The 15,637-nt window shown below is 33.8% G+C and overlaps 1 pseudogene; it reads left to right on the forward strand.

The window, feature by feature from the left end:
• Positions 1 to 14,067: 14,067 nt before the first annotated feature.
• Positions 14,068 to 15,305, forward strand: LOC147515675 (calcium-dependent protein kinase 4-like; annotated as a pseudogene).
• Positions 15,306 to 15,637: the final 332 nt, after the last annotated feature.

Here is a 15,637-nt window from a genome sequence, read left to right on the forward strand (position 1 = left end):
TTACCAATGTCGCTTCGCATCTGCATCCAAATCGCCAAATTTGTGAACAAGAATGCGAACAAGCAGGTGATGCGACCATGAATGAGGCCACCTAGAGATGGAATTCTGAGATATTCTGAACTTTTTTTTCAAATATGAAGAAAAAGGCAGGTTATACTACCACCTAGAGATGCTCTTAGTTTTGACTGGGCTTGAAAATGTTTTTTCTCCTTGATTCTTGGGCTTTAAACACAGAACTCTTCTAGCAATCATCTTGACTTGTTTTCCATGTAAAATGGCATCTTTAAGCACATAAACAGCTTCAAGACCTGAAATACACAAAAACACGTAAACAATACTAACTATTATTTATTATAAACATAATTAGCCTACGTAGAATGCTATTAAGGGGTTTAAGCTACACTTTTGGGTGCTTATCACACCACCCCCAAACAGCATTTTGCTTGTCCTCAAGCAAAGATGATAAATAAAAACAAATAAGTGACCAAAAATTTGGTCCTAACTAATCTCATTTCGCAGAGTGCGATTGCATTAACCATATGCAATAAGGCCTTAAACCACTAGAAATTCCCTAGTGGATGAGTTATAGCCTCGTGAGAGTTTTCCAAAGATACTCACAAACTTCATTTATTACTACAACGACTAAAAATTAAAAGTAATTGCCCCCTAATTTATGTCAGATATCTATACATCTCACTAGCATTTAAACAATGATCATCAATCTAACTTCTAAATTAATACATGCATAATAATCAAATCGTGGCACTAGAACCAACTACATGGCAGAAACTTTTGTGATAATAGAAGGAGTCTCAAAAGCAATATATTTGGGATGGAGGAACATTTTGGGGGAATCAGACTCGACTTTGGTGGTCAAAGCTTTCCAAGATGATAAAATGCATTAGAGGGTCAAAACAAGGTGGATACAGCTTAAGGCCAAATCTTCATGGATAAATATTTCTTCCACCTGGAGGGAGACTAACTTTGGCGCGGACAATTGCGGAAGACATAGTGCGGCTCTATCAAAGGATGAAAGTAAATGGTGGACATCTAGACTTCCTTTTGTGAGGAGCTTAGAAAACCACTATACTACTTACTTTAGGTTCATTGCATAAGATAACGCCTCCTTGTAAGTCAATGGTGGATACACAATTGATGACGTCCATGATAGACCATCTTTAGCTTTCTTTTTCGTATTCTTTTTTCTTGTAACCTCCTTTTCAAATTAATTTAATCAATTACCTTTTAGCAAAAAAAAAAAAAAAATCATCTTAAGCTAAACAACTATACAATGAACTATGTTATGGAATGCAATGTCAGGTCTTTTTCTGAAACTTTTGGAATAGTGTCCTTAAGTAGGTTCTCACAAGGAATTTTCAAGACACATAACACTCTGATTTTTCCACTCAAATTTGCTAACTCCAGTGTGTAGTGGCACACGTTTACGTTTCCTCACAATCTTAATGACAATCCAAAGGAAACGAGGTCAATCAAACACATCTACCACTTACTATCACACCAACCTATTCCTAATTGAGTTAAAGGTCTTTATTAGGTGATACGGGGCGTAGGTGTTGGTTAAAGAAAGAAGGAAATGGATATTCAAAAAGACAAGTATGAGATAACATATATGGTATTCAAAATATGTAACTAGAGAAAACCTTGTTCTTTTGCTTCTACACTTTTGTTCCATACTTAGCCCTTTTGATTTGACTTTTAACTCCTTTGATTCTGTTTTTGGAGTTCTAATTTTTTTATTTTTATTTTCTTTGGATGGAAACTTTCTTTTCTTTTCTTTTTCTTTTATTTTTGAAGCAACTAACTAATTTTTATTTACATGGGTTTTTCTCTTCTCTTTTCTTCACTCATCCTATTTATCAGACTAATCAAGATAAGTAGGCTGATTTTATTTTATTTTTATTTTGTTTTATTAGGTAAAAGATATGTGATTTGTGAAAAGGAAAATAAAAAGGCTCAGTGGGACGACTAACAGAAAATATACTTAGGTCAGAATTTCTAGCTATATATTGATCCAAAGAGAGCCTAAATTATCGCTAAGGATATAGTGTGGTGATCAAGCAAAAAGGTGTGTGATTTCTCTACTCGGAATTTACTTCTCCCTTGTATCATCACTAAAATATTAATTCCTTTGGGTTTTTTGGCTAGATGCTCACAGGATATGTATTAAGTACTCTAACCTAGGTCTCAGAAAAATACTGCCAAGTACAATCATAAATGCTCACACAAGATGTTCATGAAAAGATGCAATGACTATTACCTACATATTAATCTATGTTTCAAAAATTAAATCCTAATTCAAGTACTACGTGAGATTTCTAGACTAATATCATCATAGAGAAGTGAACAATACCATTATCACTAAGTGCATAGTATAAACTATATTTGTGATTTTTAATATTTTATAAAGAAAAGTACGTAATTTACATCCTCAAATGTGCTTAAATATTTACATTATGTTTCTATACCACCCCCTAGACAGAATCATGCTTTGTCCCCAAAGTATGGAATGAAAATAAAGGATAGAGAGTACCATAGAAACGTGTTTGAAAATGGGAGCACCTGAAAAAGAAGGTTAATCTATACTAATATAAAGAAATAAAAACATACACAACTCCTATATGAGTTCCTCCCGTTATGGGGATAACATGAAATAATAAATAGCACTTGGGACATAAGCGGACTTTAACATAAATAAAATAATACCATATGTTCACAATTTAAGCGTGCACATATCGTGGCTCCTACAGGATTAGCTTCCAAAATTCCGCAAAATAGTGAAATTTCATGAAATTAAAGTACCTAATTACATTATGCATCCCAATTAAACCAGTAAGGCCCATGGGTTCTATATTTCGATGCAATTTTAATACGTGAACGTCCAATATGCTAAAATTAAATATACCACCCCCAAACAATTAGGGAGAAGGAGGTTCATGAAATAATTCAATAACACAATTAAATTACGTAACTAACTAACCTAGAATTCAATAACATAATTCAATAGACTCGACTGGAGTTAACATGACAATCAAAGGGTGGAAAAAAGTTTTGAAATGAAAAACTGAAATACACCACCCCCAAACAAAATTAGAAAACTCTTTTTAAGTTTTTAAAATTTTGTGGCTTATACTCAAGAAAAGTGGTATTTACAATAATATGGGTCTTTTAAAGTAAGATTCCCTAGACATACTAATATATGTTTATGTTTTTGATTAATTTTTTTTTTAATTTTTATAGGTTTCATTTTTGGAAAAACAAAATTATGAGGAAGAAATAAAAATGAAACTCACTCCATAGAGAAACACTACTCAAACAACGAGAAAAAGTGCAAGAGATGAATGCGTGAGTCACATGAAACGTGGGATAAGGATCCGACACTTACAACCACTCACTCCAAAAAGAGGATCCGGTTACCTTAATGGTGCACTCCCATAATATAAGATTGGAATGGAGTACACTGAAGAATAAAATGAGTCTTTTATAGGCAGATACTCGAGACTTTATCTAAAATAGGTATTAACATGTAGTTTACGATATATCAACAACCTAAAGAGTTGTAGATCTTTCCATAAATAATTAACACGGAATGCACTCCCAAACAGAATTAGGCACCAAGATTTCCTATGACGTGGCTTTGCGGAATGAGAGTGAAGTCTGATGGATGAAGAACCGAATCGAGCGTGTACTCTCTTCTTCTTTTTTCTAACGAAAGGGTGTCTTAGTGAATGATCGTGAGAAAATTGATGGTTGTGGGTGATACGTGGCATATGGATAAGTTTTAGATGGCAAAAATGGTAAAAGTGGGAATGTAGGTTTAGCACAAAACTTCGAGATCGGGATGAGCTCTTCATGGACCGCAGATTCTGAATCAAGCTTGGGGCAAAATGAGCTGCCTCTAAGCCATAGAGTGAGGGGAATAAAGCCCTTCGCGAACATGATGTGGAGTTTTATAGAGCGCCGAGGAGAATGGGATGAGACCCTTACAGAGATGTTGAGTGTTACGAATAAGAGCGAAGGGTTTGAGACCCTTCGCGGATATATTGTTGAGTTATACAAAAGAGAAATTGAGGGGATGAGGCCCTTTTATGGACGTGATATCGAGTTCCATGAGTAAGTGTGAAGGGGATGAGACTCTTCATGGACAATATGTTGAGTTTGAGGAGTGAGAGTGAAAAGGATAAGACCCTTCGCGGACAATATGTTGATTTTGAACAGTGAGAGCGAAAAGGAGGAGACCCTTCGCGGATACACTAATGAGTTCTATGTACGAGAGTCGATGGGTTGAGACACGTTGCGGACATGGTAGTGAGTTCTGTGAAGGAGAGCTGATAGTTAGATTGAGACACATCGCAGACATGGTAGTGAGTTCTATGAAGGATAGCTGATGGCTAGGGTGAGACACATTATGGACATGGTAGTGAGTTCTATGAAGGAGAGCTGGGGCAAGTAATGATGACAGAAGAGCAAACCGAGTCACTGTTGATGACACCACCTAGTTTAAGTCCATGGAAAAACAAACTGGGGGCAAGTTATCTGAATATAATTCGTGCTATCTGAGTGGAGTAGGTGGGAGGAGCCATCCGTGGACCCTCTTGTCCAAAACAAGCACGGGTTGGACACCCCCTTAAATTGTCACTTGGTTTGGACACTCCCTTAGACGTGTGATAGAAGTAAAAAGTCTTGTTTACTCCTACTTAACTAATTAAACTTAAACAGAAGTAAGCATTCAAATTTACTCTAATGTATCAAAGTTCTACTCTCGTGAATCATGCAATAAATGGAGTAGAGAATTCGCTCCACTCCTAGTCCTTTAAACGTAAGTTTCCGCTAGTTTAATCCATTCTACCAAAACGAATGAGAGTAATGAATTGAAATTATACCAATATGGCAATTGAACTTAAATAAGATGTATTAACTTATACTATAATAATTGAATATTAAAATGTGAATATGGAGAAGGGATTAGGGAGATTTGAATCCACTTGATGTACTCCTAATATGCTAGTGTAAATTATTGCAATCCTAATCAAATAAGATTAAGTGTTTGATCCCTAATTACTCATGGCAATCTCTGCTAACTAATAATTAGCATGTGAGGAAGTACAACCCATTCTCATGGCAAATCAACTATCCTACTAGAGTGAAACTCTTAAAAGCAATAATCCTAACTAACACATCAAGTCTTCATCAAGCATCATAAAACCCCTCTAATGGAGGTTTAGCTAAAAGTCATTAGACTATCATAAACATATAAATAAGAAGAAGACATAATGAAAAACAACAACTTTATTTTCTTAATCTAATGAATACTGAAGAACAATAACTAACTTAAGTTTAAACTAATAACTAAGTCTAAGTTCTAACTATCTATCTCTAATTAATTATATCTATCTAAGTCTAAGTATATTGAAAGTTATGCCTTAGTCCTCTTTATATAAGAGATGCTAGGTTTACAATTTCGTGCATGGGCTTTGGAGCCATGTTTTGGGCCATTAAATCAAGCCCAAAACCTAATTACATAAGTCTAAAAAGGGTCTCTCTACAGGAAATTACTACAACAGCCTTTTTGTCCACTTATGCTCTTTTGATTGGGTCTACGCCTAAATTGTTAGAAAGCTCTTTCCGAACCGGTCGTTTTGACATATAATAGGCCCAATTCCAAGGTCTAAGTCCAAAGATATAGCCTGTAGAAGTTCTGTTGACTTTTATGTTATATTTCTGCCTGCGTTGACTTTGACTTTTCAGCTTTGACCGGGCTTTAAAAGGGCTTTTTATCCTTGAATCTTGGCCTTTAATCATAGAACTTTTTAGCAACCAACCTTTGCTCCTTTATCTCACAAAAGTGATATGTTTCTTCACATATTTGACTCAAATAACGTACGTAAACAGTACTAACTCATATTTATTATACACATAATTGGTCTAAATGTAATAATATTAAGAGGTTAAAACTACAATTTTGGGCTCTTATCAACTTGTATGGACAAAAAACTTTAAGGGATGAGTTGAGAAACTATCAAGATGAGCCAGAATGGTATAAACCAGAATGGTATAAATGGAGACATGATCAAACTATTAGACATTTCGAGGTGGCACACCTCCATTAAAAACTATTTTCAAAAGTTTTTTACATCATAGAGCCTAGTGTCATAGGAGTACACAAAATTATTAAATCAAGTCATATGATACCGCGAAGGTTTCGAATTTGACAAGATAATAAAAGTAGATGTGAAAACAGGTGTTTAAACAATACTAAATCATTCTAATCAATCAATAATACTACTTTCTAAAATAGTTGTTATATGGGAGTAATCGTTTTTCCATCCAGTCTTGCTTGCACGTACTTAAAACGAATTTAGACTAAAGTAATGATTCACTAATAAGAGAGCAATTGATAATATGAAAACAGTAGATAAAAGATACAAAACAGTAGATTTAAATGAGAGAAAGATATAAAATGAGATAATCTACCACACGATTCGATTGGCTATTAGTTTAGTCATCGAATCAGTTTATTTGATCCCTAGTAAACAACCTACATCTCTATAGTAATTGTTTAACTAGCATGAGAGATTAGCTCCACCACAAATCTCTTTGATGGTGGTTCTAAAATCTAGTTCAACTCTTATGATTTTTATCTCTAAACAATCATAGGAATCAAACTTGAAACTCTAATTGCAAAAACTAATTACCAATCATCCTCACATGGCTTCATTAAGCCCCTAATGGAGGTTTTAACCTTGTGTCATTGGATTAATTAAACTAATACAATAAAGTAAAGACATAAGAATAAAGAGAATTAAATTAACTAAAGCTTTTATTCAAGGTTCTAATGGAGGCTACATACTAAACTAATTATATAAACCTAAACTATACTAAAGAAAGGGAGAGAGAGAGAATCCTAAATTATAACTAAACTAATGAGGGAGTAGCTAAGTTTTGTTTAACCTTAACCCTCTTTATATAGCAGAGGGTTAGGGTTACATTTTTGTGCATAGGCCAAAAAGGAGGACTTTGGGCCTCTAATGTGAGCCCAAAGTCCATTAGGTTAAGTCTAAAATGGCTACAACTATTAAAACTTATTTTAGTACCCTTTTTATACACTTTTACAACTCTGATTGGGGCAAGAATGGCTCCATTAGAAATCTTATTCCAAGCCGGTCATTTTGACATACAATAGGCCCAATTCCAAGGCCTGAGTCCAAAGATACGCCCTTTTGAAGTTCTGATGGCTTTTTGTCCTTTTTCTACCCGAATTGAGTTTGACTTCACAGCTTTAACTGGGCTTGAAAAGGCTTTTTCTTCTTGATTCTTGGGATTTAAACATAGAACTCTTCTAGCAATCATCTTGACTCATTTTCCATGTAAAATGACATCTTTAAGCACATAAATAGTTTTAAGACCTGAAATACACAAAAACATGTAAACATTACTAACTCTTATTTATTATAAACATAATTGGCCTAAATGTAATACTATTAAGGGATTTAAACTACACTTTTGGGTGTTTGTCACACCACCCCCAAACAGCATTTTGCTTGTCCTCAAGCAAAGATGAGAAAAAAAAACAGATAAGTGGCAAAAATGTGGTCCTAACAAATCTCGTTTCGCAAAGTGCGATTGCATTGACCATATGAAATAAGACTTTAAACCACTAGGAATTCCCTAGAGGATGAGTTATAGCCTCGTGAGAGTTTTCTAGAGAAGATATTCACAAACTTCATTTATACTACAACGACTAAGAAATAAACGTAATTGTCCCCTAATTTATCTCAAATATTTATACATCTTACTAGTTTTCTAACCCGTCCTATGAACGGGTACCGTTATATTAAATTATTGTAAAAAATATTAGCAACTATGCATAGTATGAGATATGAAAATTATATTAATCACTCATTCAAATTTCTTATACTACTCTCTATAAAAAGGAAGCACCAGACATTGATAAAACCCATTAGTTAATCTCTGATTTTAGTTTAATGTAGTTGCATCCAGTTTATAATTTTCCGTTAATTATTCTTTGAGGTTAGTTTAATGCTGTTGCATCCAATTTTCGATTTTATGTTAACGATTCTTTGTGGTGAATTCAATGCATTTGCATTAAGTTTCCAATTTAGTTCATTGCATTTGCATCCAATTTTTGATTTCTCGTTAATTGTTTCTCTAGGTTAGTTCGATAGTTTACAATTTCAATACAGTTTGTATACATGTAAGAGTATGTTTTTATAAACTCACTTTCGTTTTGGGTTCCTAATTACTCGTAATTACTTATGTAAGAAGGATGATTGGGAACTCCTTGGTATCCAAGTAGCTGTACTTGAAGAAATGATTACTCTTGTAAGTCTAGTTTACTTCTAAAGTACATTATCTGCAATTTTAGAACCCCTTTCTACATCTGCATCTAGTTTCTGATTATTTATGCTTTGAGGTTAGTTCGATGCAATTACATCCGGTTTTTGATTTTCTCTTAACTATTCTTTGAGGTTATTTCAATGCATTTGCATTTAGTTGTCGATTTCCTACCAATTATTTTATGATTTTAGTTCGATGCAGTTGCATTTGGTTTCCTATGGGTAGCGATCAGAGAAAGCGAGTGATCTCATCCTAGTTGTGCAGTTAAATCACTACTTTGTAGATACTCGTTTGAAGAGCGACTAGCGGTTAGGTTTATGCTAACTAAGAGTGTAAAAATGTTTTTTGTTACAGACGTCATCCTACTTATCTAAATTAGAAACGAATAACTATATAAAATAGAATTGTTTTTAGTATGGTAAAGGCAGGACCAATCCAAGTTTAGTACGGTATTTGCAGACCTCATTGGGGCAATAGGTTTATGCATATGAATCTAAGAATCTTGCTTTCCGTCATAATCATCTATCATTACTATGAGATTTATTAATGATAATAGAATTTTTTTCCTAACAATAAGACTTCATTGAACGCCACAAAAAACTTTATTGAACACCTAAAGCTCCATCCACATCCAACAACTTCGCTTAATTAAACTTTTACTATGTTGAGCTATGAGATATGAATATTATATTGGCTTTTACTAAATTTTTTATGTAGATGGTTCTTTGTCTTCTCCAGTTCGGTTGTGTAACTGTTATCCACATGTTCTATGTAGAGCTATGAGATATGAATATTATATTGGCTTTCACTAAATTTTTGATGTGGTTGGTTCTTTGTCTTTTCTAGTTTGGTTGTTTAATTGTTATCCACATGTTCTACTTTATCATATAATTTCCCCGTTTGTGAAACATAAATAGTGTTTTGCAATGCCATTTGACTTATTAGGATTACCAACTATCTTAACTTTGCTGATCTTGCTTTATATTAAATTATTATGAAAAATATTAGTAACTATGTAGAGCTATGATATATGAATATTATATTGATCACTCATCTATATTGATCCAACATGAAATCCCTACTGTCCATAAAAAGAAAAAACCCTCATTTGATAAATCTCTTGGACTTATTTTTGTTGTTTAATAATTGAATTTTGATTGAAGTTATGTGAAAATGTTCAATGAAGCGAATATGATATTGCCAATATTTTCAATGCAAAACTATCCCTACTACGTTGTGGCAATTGAGTTTGTTAAGACTGAAGGGGAGGTAAGGCATTCATTGAATGTGCCATGAATGACCTGTTAGTACTGTGATGGGTATTCCTTGAATGTGGTGGGAATGACCCAAGGTATTCATTGAATGTGCCATGAATGACCTGTTAGTGTTATGATGAGTATTCCTTGAATATGGCGAGAATGACCCAAGGTATTCATTGAATGTGCCATGAATGACCTATTATTGTTATGATGGGTATTCCTTGAAGGTGGCTGGAATGACCTAAGGTATTCATTGAATGTGCCATGATAATTAGTGTACACATTAATGTGTTATGTTTAATAGGCTAGTATTCCCTTACCAATATCCAATCAAGCGTTGTAGAACAATTGAATTGACAGTATATAAGCTATGAGAAAGAGATGCAGAAGTAACCTTAAGTTGAAATAGATCTCACATAGTATTGCTTCAATCTAGTTATTAGAGAATAATACTGGGCTACACTATGAATAAATTATGATCAAGCCTTTAGTAATGGTTTCTTGCTGTATAGCAACTACTGATACAATTTACATTAAGATCCCAGTAATTTGAGCCACACATCTAGTGCCTAGCTGGTAAGGCTTTGGTCTGGTGTCGTTGTACCAAAAGTCAGAAATCCATACGGATGTCATCATTTATTTGGAGAAACCAAGTTGGCATCACTAAATGATCACTTTATTTTCAAGGGAACTAAGAACAAATCTACTGACATGTGATAAGTGCTCAAAAAGGGCAATTCTTAGCCATCTTAGTGGACTAATAGTGTTTGTAAGTTATGTTTTATGATTCTACAGGTGAAAAAGAGAGTTTTTTGGAATATTAGAGAAAAAGGGGTAAAACAGAGCAATTCGGAGCATTAAGGATCACATGATAAGCCCGTGGACAATCATAGAGAAGGCCAAGGAATTGAAGCTATTAAAGATGCGACTTGGACCTATTTTAAAGCCTATTTGGAAGCCCAAGGCCAAAGGATTCATTGCTTGGACCAAAGCCTGCAAAAGAGGATAGAAGGATAGAGCAAAAAAGGGAAAATAGACTTCCGCGTCTGGGACACATGGATCGTCAGTCCAGATGCATGAAACAACACTGTAGCCATTTCCTTCTCAGTTTTGGAGATGAAGTTGAACTCTGAAAGAAGTTGATTTGTATTAGGAAACAAATGGCAGTTTGGAATGCTTCTAGAACTCATTATAACCCCTATAAATAGATGACCTAAGTACTTCATGTAATTTGCCAATTCACTTATACTCTTGTCTCCAAAAGTTGAGGTAGAGAGAGATTAATAATAAAAGATTCAGTTTTAACTAGCCGAGTCTTAATAAGTTAGTCTTTCTAGTCTTATGTTCTTCGACTCTTCTTTTTCTCGTTCTTCGTGTTCTTCCTTCTTTATGGAAGGCTAATCTTCTCCTTCAAGGGAGAAGATGAAGTCGGTGCTTAGGGTTTGTTGATTTTTCTGGTTCATGGTATTCTTCAATTAGGTTAGTTCTTTATGTTTTTAGTTATTAGTTCCAATGCCCAAACTAGGGGATGGAAGTATAGATTAAGGTTTTTATTTATTGCAATCGAATATCATGTTAGTTTAGGGTTTTATTTATTGTAATTGAATATTTGTTAGTGACATGCTTTTATTTATTGCAATTGAATATAATGCTAGAATAGGGTTTTATTTATTGTAATTGAATATTATACTATTATTCTCTACTTTTCTTCTAGTTGTGTAGTGTTTTAGAGTAAAGGAAGTATTCCTTGTGTTTGCCTTAGATGGTGATTCATTGAATAGCTGCCCAAGTTCACATAAAAAGAAAGAAGATATTAGTAGCATAAACATAGGAACAACCTTAAGTAGAGTTATTCGTTAACGATGTTTCATCCAAGAGGGCATCGGCACTCGCTCGATTGCCTAATTGTAGTCTACTTGTAAGAACAACTATGAAGCAAAATGTCATTGAATCAAAAGTATTGGTGGATTCTAATCCCTTAAATTCCCCTTTCTTATAAATTCTCAATAGTTTAGTTAGTTTAGTTTAGTTTAGCATTAGAATCTAAAATCTCTACAATCATAGTTTTTAATCCCTCAAACCCCCTTTCCAGTCATGTCCTTCACATAACATACACTTAAAAGTGGAATGATACCCTACTCATCCTTTATTTATTGAGGGATAATTAGGTTTTGATACGCTTCTATTTTGTTCAACAACCATCATCTATCTACATCATCCATATACCATCTCATAAACACAAAAGGAGCGCGTGTCAACATGTAACACCTAAACTAGGTATGTAGTTACATTTTTAACAAACAAAAATGCTGGAAGTCTATAAATTTAGCATTATGATAATCTTTATGCAATGCAAAAAATACACATCCTGAATAAACCTTTTATGCTTTTCCAAGGCAATACATTACTTTATTTGACAATGTATGGTAACTAAATTAAATGATACAATTTCTTATAGCAAATGACTTGAACGCCACATAAAACTTTATTGAATACCCAAAGCTCCATCCACATCCAACAACGAAGCTAAAGAGGTACAATCATGGGCCTCTTCAAAGGGAAGAAATTTGCTAAACCCAAGAACAAAGTATCTATTGGCATATAATTTAAACATGATTAGTTCACTTATTAGTAGGTAACAAATTTTGATAAGCATAAAATCCCAAACCAACCTAAATTTGTAATGGGCCTCATGGTTTTTTTTATCACAAAGCCCAAGATCTTAAAAGAAAAGCCCAAACGTTGCATGTGATTGGGCCTCATAGTTAGTTAATAAAAAGCCCAAATACAATACATGAATAGTACCGTGTCATCAAGTAAGACAGTTTTTTTTTTATGTTTAACACGTATATGAGTTGTTGAAGTGAGTAAAGTAAATGGTCATCCTTTCTCTTCCTCATTTTCTGAAAATCAAATTGGTTAAGAGATCACATTTTGTTTTTCTGAAGAACTCAATTACAATAGTTATAGGTATCCTTTCCTCTATTTTGAATTATTTCATTAAGAAATATAAATTCTAAACATACAATGGGTACTTGTATGTACAGTTTTGAACTACAATATAATTCTTAGACACTTGTGATAATAAGATGAGTGTAGGAAATGTTATCTTTTTTTTTTTTGGAGCCAGGGATTTTAATTATGACTGCTACATTTAACGTACTCGTGCCTCTATTTTACTTAAGTTTCGACTTTGAAGAGCTCTTAAGAGGTTTACCGATGGACTACACTCTAATATTCTTATTCGGAAAAAAATCATTATTTTGATATTGAAATTATATATCTAAAGTTACTATAGTTTATATGGTAATTCAATTAATTTGTATTTGTGTTTAATTTTTCTGTTTGTAAATATTTTTTCTTGATCTATTTCCACCTTTCACAGTTGAGTTACTTAGGCTAAATCGCTCGAATTTCTCATATCTTGCACTAAGGCATAAGTGTAGTTGCTTTTCCTATTGAGATTCGGAACTAAATCAGTTGGAAGTTCAAGCCAACTAGGAAGGGGCATTCATTATATCATTAGAGAAGAAAGGGAGTTTTGATCTTGTAGAATTTGATTTTTCAAATTTAAGTATATGATCCGTCAAATAAGGAAGTCATTGTTTAATGCACTATTTTAATTATTTTTCCAGGTTATCTTGGAATTTTATCAAAATGGAAGTGTAAGTTGAGTTATTTTTGTATTAGTATCCATTTATTTTTATGTTTAAATTTTTAATTTTTTTTATGATTACTAATTTATTTGTCTATTTTTTGTATGCTTTGTAGAGATTGTTCATGTAAATTTCGTAATTATTTTGGTTGTCCAAAAGACAAATGGTTAGTAGAATCGTTTGTTCAATATAATTATGACTGCAATACTGTTTTCGGTTTTTGCCAGTTCCTCCGCATCCTTACACGAAAAAAACACCTCCTGAGTGAGATTGAACTGCATCATTAACAAAGTTGAATACCTCACGTTGATTAGCGTTCATTCCATTGTTAAGAATCTCATATTCCTTTCGCAACTCATTGCAGTCGTAGTCTAATTTTTCAGCAATCAATCTATTATCATCCTTGAAGACATATTAAATTTTGGGAAATCAGGAATGTTTGTGAGAGATAATCCTTTTTCAGTCATAATTTGTTCAATCTCACAGAGAGTCTCATTTCTAATATGTTCTTTAGTGAGTTGGAGATTCTCATTATTGTTCTTCTTTCTATATCGAAACAAAATATCTTCTCCAAGGTGTTTTTGATGTTTTTCCCAAAGTTTTTTTAGGATATGTCACCCCACAAAACAAAATCAATGTGACAAACAATTGTCTTAAAGATTTTGGAACTTGCCAATGACTTGCTTCCTCCATAGCGTCATCCCATTCGCTGTCGTCCTCAAGCAATCCATGTGCCTTGATATAAAAATGAAACATTAGAATAATAATGTAACAAAATGAATTGCATTTTAATAGTAAACCATTATAAAAGAGCTGAGGTTTTATGATTAATAGGTATTATTTTTTTTTTGTTTCAATATCTTTTTCTGATGAAAGGTTTTTTGTATGTTTGATACAATATTTTTTCCTCAAGGGAATAGATGGTCCACAATTTTGCAACTGTTATAGAGTTGCAAATCTTGTTAACACAATTTTGGATACAAAACATATAGCTAATTTTGAAGAGCAGTATGAATTGGGAGATCAATTGGGATGGGGCAGTTTGGTATTATCAGATCGTGCTCTGATAAGTTGACTGGAGAGGTTTTGGCATGTAAGTCTATAGCCAAGGAGACATTGGTCACTGCAGAAGATCTTCATAGTATCAAGCTTGAGATAGAAATAATGGCAAGGTTGTCTCGCCACCCGAATGTTGTTGATCTTAAGGCGGTTTATGACGATGAGAATTATGTACACATAGTGATGGAGCTTTGTGCTGGTGGAGAACTTTTCATCGGTTAGAGAAACATGGGAGATTCTCAGAGTCTAAAGCCAGAGTTCTTTTCAAGCATCTCATGGTGGTGGTTATGTACTGCCATGACAATGGCATTGTTCATAGAGATTTAAAGCCATAAAACATTTTATTGGCGACAAAGGCCTCATCGTCACGCATTAAATTGGTAGATTTTGGTCTTGCAACATACATCAAGCCAGCTATTTTCTTTTGACTAATTTCATTGCTATTTATAGTTTCCAATTATCACTGTATTAGTAGTGGGGGTGTAAACAATTTGGTTTTTTCCGAATAGGGCAAAGTCTCTAGGGGACTGTTGGAAATCCATTTTATATAGCCCCTGAGGTATTAGTTGGGGGCTACAACCAAGCTGCTGATGTCTGGAGTGCTGGGGTTATTCTTTACACTCTTCTCAGTGTGATGCCACCATTTTGGGGGAAAACTAAGTTGAGGTTTTCGACTCTGTTAGGGCTTCCAATTTGCAGTTTCCATCTGATCCTTGGGATCATAGATCTACATTCGCCAGGGACTTGATTACTGGAATGCTTTGTACTGATCCCGTCTAACGTCTCACTGCTTCAAAAGTTCTAGGTATGTCATGTCTTAACTGTTTATTACGATGTAGTATCTGTTATAGTTGATTCATATCTTATATTCTTGAATTCTACTGTGGATTCCAAGAAAATTGAACTTGCTTACCTGTATTTAGTTTTTCACCTCTTGCATGAAGTAATCAAATGAATATCTATCTTTAAGAACTTCACTTGGACTATACTGAATTAGTGATTCTTTTATTGACCTTTATTTTGGTATCTTACCTCCTATGTGTTAGGCCATTACCTTTGTGTCGGAGTATTAATTATGCATCTGATTGACTTTTGATCCCATGTTTTCTTTTGGACCTTTCTACCCCAAGACCTTATCCATGTTAGCGTTTTCTTCGTTCGTTGATATGCGCTTGTGGTATCTTTATTGTTGTTTCCAAGAGATGGAATTTATGTTCTTTTGTTTGTATGTTTTATTAAAAGTCATTAATTTCAGTATTTTGACTGTGACAAACTATTTAGTTTTGT

The sequence above is a fragment of the Coptis chinensis genome, chromosome 2, assembly GCF_015680905.1.
Source record: "Coptis chinensis isolate HL-2020 chromosome 2, ASM1568090v1, whole genome shotgun sequence".
Taxonomy (NCBI): domain Eukaryota; kingdom Viridiplantae; phylum Streptophyta; class Magnoliopsida; order Ranunculales; family Ranunculaceae; genus Coptis; species Coptis chinensis.